This window comes from Schistocerca piceifrons, chromosome 1 (genome assembly GCF_021461385.2).
Source record: "Schistocerca piceifrons isolate TAMUIC-IGC-003096 chromosome 1, iqSchPice1.1, whole genome shotgun sequence".
In the NCBI taxonomy this organism is placed as follows: Eukaryota; Metazoa; Arthropoda; class Insecta; order Orthoptera; family Acrididae; genus Schistocerca; species Schistocerca piceifrons.
This window is the reverse complement of record NC_060138.1, coordinates 583,267,036-583,279,668: the sequence shown is the minus strand read 5'-3', so window position 1 is coordinate 583,279,668 and position 12,633 is coordinate 583,267,036.

The following is a 12,633-nucleotide window of genomic DNA, read 5'->3' as shown; positions in this document are numbered from 1 at the left end:
CGCACATTTAGCACTAAAGGACACGTATTTGAGTGATTAATTTTCTACTTAAAACATTTGTTTTTTTGTTTTTGAATCACAAAGTAAGTTTTCCGTGATACATTTTATTCCATTTCTGTAATCTATAACACCTGACAGTATAATTACATTAATTCTCAGGGGGTACACGCTTACTTTGTGTACCATGTGTTTGGCAGGCACAAGGAGCCCTAGCTAATATGGTATTTGCTTATACAACTTTACACATCGGTACCATATTCCTCTAACACAGAATTACATATCTATCTGATTATTTAACAGAGAAACAAACTTTTCTTTTACTTCGTCAGTGACAGATATTTACGCAATTACACATTTGGATAACTTCACACTTATGAAATTGTATTTTGTCTGTACTTGTGAACTGTTCATATTTTTTCGGAACCATTGTGATAATATGAGAGCTTTGAATGTCGTATTTGGTATGGGATCATGATTTTTAAAGTACGTTTGAGGTAGATGACACTTTTGAAATGAGCAGAGAATTTTTTTTAGGTTTTAAAATATTCAGAAAGCTACGACGATTTTGAGATGTGACTGATCTGTTATGATGTTATTATTACGGCGACGATGTGTATTATGCTGTTGAGGTATGTTTACGATCAATGAGATGATGCTATATGAGGAATCTGATTATCCTATGTATTTATTATGATGAAATAGTGAAGATGTGTTGATGAACATGTATATGTGTAATAAGGTAAGGAATAAGGAGTGGTGGTTAGGGACTGTGCCTTGTGAAAAAGGATGATGGAAACCAAGAATCGCACTTTAAATAGTTATGAAATGTGTGTAAATGCGTGAATGTATCACAATGCCGACGAAAATTTTTTGGACACTATTATATTTAAAGAATTTGGTTTCTACACATTTGTAACGCAAATTCTCGACCTGTGAAATTTTATATGAGACTTTCACTGTAGTGCAAACTGGTGTCGTAAATATTTTGGTAAGAAAGTTAAGTGACCACCCTCACGTAATGCGTCGTGGGCACTCAGCTGCACAACAGTCGCCTAGAAAAAGCCATTAGTGTGTGCCTTTCAGAGGCACAGGTGAAAAAAAAAGAGGTCATTATCCTCGCTATTGCCATTCCTTTGTAGAAAGCATCGCAAATGCGACATGCTCGAACTTGAAAACATATTATTACACTGTGGAACTCTTAATTTATGATATTTACTAAAATGCCTAATGAAATGATGAGAAACATTTTACATCTATTGTCTTTCTAGTTGAGAGAGTGCTCATTTTGTTTAATATCTGGTTTCCACCTGTGTTGCAGCATTGGCTTTATAAAATAAAATTAAGTGCATTTGCTAATGTGAACACTTTCTGCCAACAGATCTATTAAATAATAATTTTATGATCCATATTCTTCGAAAAAGGAGCACTTGGAACAGAAAGAACAATAATAAGTGATTAATAACAGTAACTGCATACATAATTTTCTTTTCAACTACTAGGTAATTTTTTCGGTAGAGTAAGTTATCGTGATACATCACTCTGGTGTTAAGATGTGACATAGGTATTAAACATGGCCATTTTTACTGTAATATTTTTTATGCTTGAGCTTTGTCATGTTTAGGTATAAGTTATTGCATTTGCTGCTACTGTGTGCCAGGCATAGTGCTACTGAATTTCACTTTGTATTACTCTGTTAAGCCAGTTTTACTACTGATTTATTTTTCTTGTTGCTGCACATTGGCTCATATTAGTTGTAATGTTGCATTTTGTCTGTTAATTTAGATTTACTGCTGCTTGCTTTGCCAATTTGCATTTTTTGTCATTGCTGTTTGTGTTAATTGTTTTGTGCTGCTGCATTGCCTCGTCCCTTAGTCTAGCATCTGAGCTCAGTAGATTTAAGTTAGCTTAAGATGGGATAGGCTATATTTGAGAACGAGTTGTGATGAATTGGAAGAAATGCATTGAGATGCTATAATAAAATGGTTTGGTCAAAAAAGGATTTTGAAAGAGGAAAGCTTGCTTGGATAGGTTGTTTTTTTTTTTTTTTTTTTTTTTGGTGGAAACAAATGTTGAAATAAGAGGAAAGATCTACAGAATGAAGTTTTGGGTTGGACTGCAGTACCAAATGTCACACTGAAAACAAACCCTGTTCTGTATTTTTGTGTTATTACACTGTGGGAATTTGTGTTTTCCTGTCTTTATGTGTTTATCTAATAAGAGTTATGTTGTAGAATTTTTCTCATAATATGTTATTTACTTTGTAAAGGTGTTTAGACATTATTTATTCTGTTCTGTTTCAATGCTCTTGTATGAATTTAATGTTTTGAAAACTATTCTCATTATTTTATTTACTTATGTCGTAATTCCTGTAACACTGACATATATGTATATTTCTATTCTTTTGTAAAGCCTGTATTACTACAAATGTTATCTGTATTGTTATGTTCTTTAATGATGTAATTTGTACCTTTGTTATTGTATTCTTATGTTATAAAATTGTAATTGACACCAGTTCATCAAATTAAGTAACTAGTAAGTTACATTTCACTGCACACGTTTCTGTTGGTGTTAGTATATGGACAATATGTCAGAAGTAGGGACTGATAGTGTTTGCACATTTGTTAATAATTCAGCAAGGGACTGGTTAACAGCATTGCTGGTTCTAAGGAAAATTAAAAAAAAAACTTTGTGAGTGCACAAGTGGTGGTTTATGGACTTGCTATATTCTCCACAAGACTCTTCGATGGTGATTGTACACCTCCACAGTCGCAACAGATGGCTGCTGGCCGTCTCTACATGGACTACAGTGGGTCTGCATCTTTGATGGCCCACCAATACCATCATTTCTACAGGGATTGCAGTGGATCCGCTCCTCTGGTGGCCCACCAATACCATAATCTGTATCAGGACTACAGTTGGTCTGCTCTGTGATGACATACCTACCACTATTCTTCAAAACTTGGAATGACTCTGCTGTGGGTTTGCTCTGTTGTGGCCCATTACCTGTTGCATGTCAAGAGTCAGCACTGTCTTTCCGTTGGAAGGACAACACTACTTCTTCAAGACTGCATGGAAATCCACTACTTCCGTGTGCATTTTCTTTTACTGCTCAGACATTGGGAAAAACACTGTTATTTTACTGTGATGAACGATCAGGACTGTCTTTATGGACTGTGAGAAAATTTTAGCTTTTGACCAACATTGTATCAATAAGTGTGTGCATATGATTTCTTTGTTATTGTAATTGTGAAAAAATTTTTAACAAATGTGTATTGGCCAGTGCCCAAAACAATTTGTAAAATTTTTTGTGGGGAGCATGGGGGCTATGTAGGTAGGTTGTTTAGGTTTTCTTATTGGTAACGCCACGTAGTGCTCTGTATGAAAATCACTGGCTGTGCTGTGTGCAGTCTGTGGCTAGTTAGCATTGTTGTCTGCCATTGTAGTGTTGGGCAGCTGGATGTGAACAGGGCGTAGCGTTCGCAGTTGGAGGTGAGCCGCCAGCAGTGGTGGATGTGGGGAGTGAGATGGCGGAGTTTTGAGAGCGCACGATCTGGACAGAGAAAGTAAATTTGTAAGGCTGGATATCATGAACTGATATATATATATTATGACTTTTGAACACTATTAAGGTAAATACATTGTTTGTTCTCTATCAAAGTTTTTCATTTGCTAACTGATCCTATCAGTAGTTAGTGCCTTCAGTAGTTTGAATCTTTTATTTAGTTGGCAGTAGTGGCGCTCGCTGTATTGCAGTGGCTTGAGTAACGAAGATTTTTGTGAGGTAAGTGATTTGTGAAAGGTATAGGTTAATGTTAGTCAGGGCCATTCTTTTGTAGGGATTATTGAAAGTCAGATTGCGTTGCGCTAAAAATATTGTGTGTCAGTTTAAGCACAGTCATGTAGAATTGTTCAGAGGGGACGTTTCAAGTGTAGCACATGAGATGTTCTTCCACCATATGTTGTCCAGGAACATCCACTGCACATAGCTCATGTGACTGCGTTATGTGGTCTCACACGCTTTTCTACGAGGATATGACACCTCACGGGCCTGTTCGGTATACAGTGACATCTGCACATTATAAGGATCTCTTTGTGCAACACGTGATTCCACCGTTGCAAGAACACAACTGTGTTCACACCACTGTTTTCATGCCAGATAGAACGAAATCACATCTCTTGGACAGGGGACGATGCTATTTCTCTTGCCAGGTGAAAGATTGGCTTCAAGAATGACCGCATCATTTCTAGGTAAGTCAAGATGTGCAGCGTTCCATTTACATTAATGCGACTTCCGGTTGCGGGGATGTCTGAAAGATCGTGGACATCAGGGTTGTATCCGGACTCTTAATGATCTGGTGGATAGAGTAAGACGATAATTCTAGCACTTGTCAGCTCCTACCAACTTCGGATTGTGTGGGTGATATTTTTCCGAATGTCAGATGGTATGTCGACTGACTCACACGTTCTACACACCAACGTGAGCAGTGGCTTTGCTGCCACTTCCCCCAATGATTTTAGAAATTCTGGTCGAATGTTATCCATCCCTTCTGCCTTACTTTAACATAAGTCCTCCAAAGCTCTCTTAAATCTTGATTCTAATACTGGATCCCCTATGTCTTCTAAATCTACTCCAGTTTCTTCTTCTCTATTACATCAGACAAATCTTCCTCGTCATAGAGGCGTTCAATGTCCTCTTCATCTACATCTAAGTGATTACTCTGCTATTCACAATTAAGTGCCTGGCAGAGTGTTCAATGAACAACGTTCAAGCTGTCTCTCTACCATTCCACTGTCGATAGGCGCGTGGGAAAGTTGAGCACTTAAATTTTTCTGTGCGAGCCCTGATTTCTCTTATTTTTTCGTGACGGTCATTTCTTCCTATGTAGGTGTGTGCCAAGAGAACGTCTTCGCAGTCGGAGGAGGACACTGGTGATTGAAATTTCATGAGAAGATCCAGTCCCAACGAAAAACGCTTTTGTTTTAATGATTGCCACTCTAAATCACATTTCATGTCTGTGGCACTATCTCCCGTATTTCGTGATAATACAAAACGAGCTTCCCTTCTTTCTACTTTTTGGATGTCATCCGTCAGACCCACCTGATGCGGATTCCACACCGCACAGCAGTACTCCAGAATAGGGCGGACAATCGTGGTGTAAGCAGTCTCTGTATTAGAGCTGTTGCACCTTCTAAGTGTTCTTCCAATGAATCGCAGTCGTTGGTTTGCCCTACCCTAAACATTGTCTATGTGATCATTGCAATTTAGGATATTTGTAATTGTAATCCCTAAGTACTTAGTTGAATTTACAACTCTCAGATTTGTGTGACTTATCGCGTAGTCGAAATTAAGCAGATTAATTTTAGTACTCATGAGCATAACTTCACACTTTTCTTTATTCAGGGTCAATTGCTACTTTTCGCACCACACAGATATCTTATCTAAACCATTTTACAATTCGTTTTGGTTATCTGATGACTTTACAAGATGGTGAATGATTGCATCATCTGAAAACAATCTAAAACGGCTGCTCAGACTGTCCCCTATGTCTTTAATATAGATCAGAAGCAATTGAGGGAATAAAACACTTCCTTGGGAAGCGCCAGATATTACTTCTGTTTTATTCGATGACTTTCCGTCTATTGTTACGAACTGTAACCTTTCTGGCAGGAAATCACGAATCCAATGGCACAAGTGAGGCGATATTCCACAGGCACGCTATTTGGTTGAAAGACGCTTGTGAGGAACGGTGTCGAAGGCCTTCTGGAACTCTAAAAATATATAATCCATTTGACATCCCCTGTCGATAGCGCTCATTACTTCATCGTTATCAAAAGCTAGTTGTGTTTCACAAGAACGATATTTTGTGAAATCGTGCTGACTATGTTTCAATAAATCGTATTCTTCGAGGTACTTCATAATGTTCGAATACAGTATATGTTCAAAAACGCTACTGCAAATCGACGTTAGTGATAAGACCCTGTAATTCAGTGGATTACTCTTACTTTCCTTTTTGGGTATTGGTTGTGACTTGAGCAATTTTCTAATCCTTAGCTACGAATCATTCTGTGAGCGATCGGTTACATATAACAGCTAAATAAGGAGCTATTGCATCAGTATATTCTGAGAGGCACCTGACTGGTATAGAGTCTGGACCGGAGACCTTGCCTTTATTAAGTGATTTAAGCTGCTTTGCTAACCAAGGATATCTACTTTATCTTGGCAGTTGTTCTTGATTGGAATTCAGGAATATTTACTTCGTCTTTTTGGTGAAAGAGTTTCGAAAAACCGTGTTTAATAACTCTGCTTTAGTGGCACTGTCATCAGTGACTTCACCGTTGTTAACGTGCAGTGAAGGTATTGATTGCGTCTTGCCACTGGTGTCTTTATATATGACCAGGATCTCGTTGGGTTTTGTGCCGGATTTCGAGACAAAATTTCGTTGTGGGAATTATTAGAAGCATCTCGCATTGAAGTACGTGCTATATTTGGATCTTCTGCGAAACTTTGCCAGTCTTGGGGATTTTGCGTTTTTTTTAATTTGTCATGCTTTTTTCGTTGCTTCTGCAACAGCGATCTGACCTGTTTTGTGTACCATGGGGGATGATAACCATCACTTATTAATTTATGTGGTATATATCTTACAATTTCTGTCGATACTATCTCTCTGAAATCATTCTACAACTTCTTTACGCTTACATGATCAGATCGGAAGGAGCGAAGACTGACGCTTGAAAAGGTGATAGGAGCATTTTATCAGCTTTTTGAATAGATATACTTTGCGTTGTTTTTGATTGTTGTAGGTGTTACGGTATTCAACCTAGCAGTAACTGCCTTGTGGTCGCTAATCAAATGGTTCAAATGGCTCTGAGCACTATGGGACTTCACATCTGAGGTCATCAGTCCCCTAGAACCTAGAACTACTTAAACCTAACTAACCTAAGGACATCACACACATCCATGCCCGAGGCAGGATTCTAAACTGCGACCGTAGCAGTCACGCGGTTCCGGACTGAAGCGCCTAGAACCCCTCGCCACCGCGGCCGGCTGGTCGCTAATCCCTGTATTCTTCATGATACTCACTATTTGTCCAGGATTATTTGTTTCCAAGAAGTCAAGTATGCTCCTGTAACCATTTGCACTTCGAGTGGGCTCATGAAGTAATTGTGCAAAATAATTATCTGAGAAAACATTCAGTACAATTTCGGATGACGTTTTATGCCTGCCGCCTGCTTTAAACGTATAATTTTTCCAGCATATCGAGGGTAGATTGAAGTCACCACCGACTCTTTCCACCTATCCGCTGTCTCCCCCGCATTTAACAGTGGAATTCCCATTGCCCTCTTAATGTTACCACACTTGTTTTCAATTCAGTCTAAGGTTGCTTTGACTTTAATAAATGCTGCGTCAGTCCTTCCGACAGTCATTTCTTTTTCGATTTGTTCACGTTTTTCATGCAGCCATTTCGTCTTAGCTTCCCTGTACTTCCTATTTATTTCGTTCCCCAGCGACTTGTACATCTCTATTCCTGATTTTACCTGAACATTTATGTACTTCCTTCTTTCATCGATCAACTGAAGTATCTGATTTCTTCCCCGTTATCTTCTTTGTACCTATGTTTCTCTTTCCAACTTCTGTAATTGCCCTTTTTAGAGATGACCATTGCTCTTCAACTGCACTGCCTACGGAGCTATTCCTTATTGCTGTTCCTACAGTCTTAGATAACGTCAAGCATATCTCGTCATTCGTTAGTACCTACGTATTCCACTTCTTTTTGTTCTGATTCTTCTTGACTGATCTCTTAATAAAATTCAATCTGCTCTTTGTCACTCCTACGTTGTGATCTCCATACCAATTTCGGTTGCTGTTGATATTATCTTATTCTCGTCTGATCAGAAATCCTTGTCTTATATCCATTTCATTCATCGACCCCTCCTTTTGCAGATTGAGCCTTTACATTTCACTTTTCAGAATTTCTAACTTGCTTACCACGTTCGTGCTTGAGACATTCCACGCCGCAACTCGTAGACCGTAATCATTTCGTTGATAGTTCAGTCTTTTTCTCATGGTCAACCCTTCCATCCCCCTTGGCAGTGCACTCCTGGTGATCCGAATTTTACCAATGGAGAGACCGTCATAATCCTTTTTTCAATTACAATTACAGACCACAAGTTCCCATGAATACACATTATGTGTCTTTAATGAAATTTTTTCCATTGCCTTCTGCATCCTCATGCTGTTAATCTTTGCTGATTTTTCCGTCTTTAGTGGCAGTTTCTCACCACAGGGGCAAGAGAGTGCCCTGAACCCGTGTTCGCTCCTCCGTCCTCTTTGACAAAGCCGTTGGCAGATTCAGGGTGACTTCTTGCGCCGGAAGATTTTCAGATGCAAATGCAGATTATTAATCAGAATTTAAAAGGTGGCTTGTTTCGAACCCGGAACAAAATACGTTTTGATTAGTAGTGACAGACACTACCCCCAGGTACGTCGACTCCACAATTACAGGTATGTACCTCATTATCGCATAGGGATCCATGACGGTTGAGTTCTAACATACCGAAAAGTGTAAGGAGGTTAGACTAACATGCAATCCTTCCCCCCCCCCTCCCCCCCCCGCCACCCCCCCTCCCCCGCCTAATAGATCTGTAAGCTTAGGGACTGATGACCTAAGCAGTTAAGTCCCATAAGATTTCACACACATTTGAACATTTTGAACAATTATTCACGAAAGGAAATAGCAATGGAAATATTCCTTTTGCTCAAGGGCAGTGATTATCAGATAATGATTACCAGTGTAATGATTACCAGAATGTGAACAGCAATAACAACAGAAATCACGTGAATCAAAGTAATAATTCTCATAACAGTCAACTTATATTGCGAATGGGTGGAGAAAGATATTCAATGCAGTTTTGGGAAAAGAGAGAAACAGTTTCATTTCAAACCTGATAAACTGTCAGCTGCATCTTGTAATAACGTGAGAATTATAACAAATAATATTTCACTTGTTGCTCATCTACAGTACGTTCACTCACTCTCTTACAAAGAGGCTCCAATCTGGAGGTTCTCCGTCTTGTTGCCAAATAAATTTTTCAGGTTCACGTTCTTATTGGGAAAAGAGCCACTGTCGCAACATACCTACATAAAGGAGGTCTGCCCAAAAAATACCTGAAGACTCGTAACGTTGCGCCAATGATGTGTCGGAGCGAAAGGGAGTTTGCATCCCTGCATACCTCCGTCTTTGATGTGTAACAGCTGGAAGTTTCATTGTTGTATGTCTGTTACTTATTGTTCGGTGTTCTATTGAGTAGAAAGTTTTGTAGCATATGTTGCGAATTTTTAAGAGGGAAAAGTTAGAGGAGCAATTTTTCTGCATTAAATTTTGTGTGTAACTCAAGAAAATCCTCACAGAGTCACACCAACTGATGCACGAAGCCTACGGCGACGAAGTCTTAAGTCGTACTCGGCATTACGAATGGTTCACTTTTAAAAATGGCCGTATGGAATTTAAAGATGACCAACGTTCAGGGAGCCCTTCGATGTCTATCGATGACGCTCATGTTAGAAAAGTCAAACAAATGGCGCGTGCCAATCGAAGATTGACTTTCCGAGAGATTGCAGAAGCATGTAATATTTCAGTTGGATTATGCCTTGAAATCCTTACGCAGCGTCTTGGAATCCATCATATTGCCACCAAGTTGGTCCTACGGCTCATGAGTCAAGACTAGAAAGACTTTCGCCTAGCAATCTGTGAAGAGCTTTTGGATCTTGCAAATGAAAACGAGATGTTCCTTAAGAGAATCATAGCTCGTGATGAGACTTAAGCCTACGGTTTTTAATGTTTAGACACTGAAAGGATAAAGATTTGCATCGATAAACGATATAAAAGCGAATTCGCAGACGGCGCTTTGCGTGATCCAGCAAACGGCGTACCAAGATTGTTACCAGAAGTGGAACCAGCGTTGGGAGCGTTGTATTATATGTATAATAGAGTATCTCGAAGGAGGACGTGCACAATAAGTAAAATGTAAGACCAGAAAAAAATTGTGTACAAAGTTCCGTCATTTTTGAACAGATTTCCTATTGGTCACACAATAAACAAGAGAAACTTAGAAAACAGGTGTATAATCCGGAAGTCTCTAATACGAAGAAAGGAATCTTGAGGAAATTGATAAAATGAGATATTGAGATTAGTGCATATCTCCACGTGAAGTTTTCAGAATACCAAAAGCAAAACTTCCGACTCATTTGAAAGAAAACCTTGTATATATACCGGTCGACGACCTGGATTTATTCCCATCTTTTGTCGATTCCTCTTCTTCATTTCCTTCCAGAGTCTTTTCCTGTTAACTGAGTCATATGCCTTTTCTATGTGTATAGAAGCCATGATCACTCTTTTGTTCTACCCCCAACTTTTTTCCATCAGTTGACGGATAGAAAATATCAGGTCGATCGTGCTTCTTCCTTTCCTAAATCTATGCTGTTCTTCACTCAGCTCCTTTTCTATCTTTTCACTTATTCGATTTAGTAAAATTCTTTCAAAAATCTTGGCTGTATGACTAACAAGGGTTATTCCTCTGTAGTTTTTACGAAGTCTTTTATTGCCTTTTTTGAAGATGGGAACAATGTGTCCTCTTCTCCAATCGTCAGGTATTGTACTATTTCTCCACACACTTGATAATACTCTATACAGCCACTGCATTTCCACTAGACCCGCAGCTCTTATCATGTCAACTGATACTCCATCAGGTCCTGGGGATTTCCCCCCATTCATCTTCTTCACAGCTATTTCCATTCCTCCCAGTGTAATTTGTCCTAATTCTGCTTCTCAGCTTCTCTCAATTTCTCCATTATTTGTTGTTTCCTCGTGTATCTGGTCTTCAGTGTTTAACAGATTCTTAAGATGTTCTTTCCAGAGATCTTTTATATTCCATGGATCTTCAATCATGGTACCGTTCTCTGTTTCCGTCTTCACTGGTACTTCAGATGTCTTCGTTTTATTTTTCATCATTTTATAGAACAATTTCTTATTGCTCTTCACATGTTCTTTAAGTTTTTTGTAATCTCTTCCTATGCCTTTTTCTTTGCTGTTAAAAATCTCTTTTAACATCTGTTAAAAACTGACCTTTTTTTAACTGTGGCGGTTTCCATATACAATGTCAGAACCCTTAATTAAACAGTCTGCGGAAGTATGATATGAGCTGCAACCTACATCGCATGACAGTTGCTTTCTCTAAATAAGTAACACCCGAAAAAGGTCTCTGGCCCTAGAGTTATCCATGCTTGTTTATATCACTGTAACTCTGCGTGCTAGAATTTGCACAACGTTACCAGCGGTGATCATTCCTTATAAACGATGTCCTGAACTTTGTTCTTGTTTATTGAAGTACAGCAGTCCATGAACGGTGGCTGTTAGTATCTCCGCAACATAATAAATAATGCATGCCTCTGCCGGAGCTTTCCAACAGAAACACTTTGTGACAACAGCCCATCGCAGGAGGGCTAATTTGTCCTCTAACAGAATTCATTAGTTTACAGCTTGCAGGAATGGTAGGTTTCTTTTTGACCTAATGAACAGGAGAATATCTCCATTTAGTGACTACTTCTAGTACCCTGAAACATGATTCTTGTAGCCCTTTTAAACATCTGACGTACCTGACTGATAACTCATAATAAGGAAACGAAATTTGTGACAATATACTGGCCTCAGGACACAGAAGCCTACTGCATCTTTACTCATCTGCCTCAGATTTTACTGCCACTCTCAGGAAAGCCTTCTTTTGTTGTCTTTTAAGTTAATTTTAGATTCATTAGTCAGTATTCCAACAGCTTTACTGTACAACAAGTCAGTTAACGCCCGTTTCCGAATTATGGAGAGGTTTCTTTATCTCTTTAGTAGAGAGACAGTAATGTAATGACAATTGTTTTCAGAAAACAAGGATCTGTGACACCACTGGCCATTTTATTTCTGCTCTTGACAGAAAATGTATATTTATAAGACTAAGGTTTGCACATTAATACAATAGTGGTAAAAGCTACGGCCAAGGAAACGTATAAGAGCAGAGAAGTCCAGATAACAAGTATTAATGACCGTTTCAGAAACAATGAAGTTTATCGTGAAGTAAGCATTATTTTGGGACACAAAGTACCCTTGGATTCACTGTTTTATCTTACTCACCAAATGGACATACTAGTACTCGTGTCCAGATAAGAATCTATAGTTGGTATCGATGTTACTATGCCGGCCGCGGTGGTCTCGCGGTTCTAGGCGCGCAGTCCGGAACTGCGCGACTGCTACGGTCGCAGGTTCGAATTCTGCCTCGGGCATGGATGTGTGTGATGTCCTTAGGTTAGTTAGGTTTACGTAGTTCTAAGTTCTAGGGGACTGATGACCTCAGCTGTTAAATCCCATAGTGTTCAAAGCCATTTTTTTTATGTTACTATGCCGACAGTCTGGCGGACAAAATTGACGGTGCAGCAGTGATATTTACTTCAGTTCTCTACTTTTTGACAATTTATGTGAAATTCAAGTCTATTCAGTAGTTTCAGGAATCCCTTCTTCTTCAAACGTCTTCAGTTGATTTATCTAAGATGGATGTGGTTGCAAAATCTGTGGGAGAAAAGTGGCGTAGTTC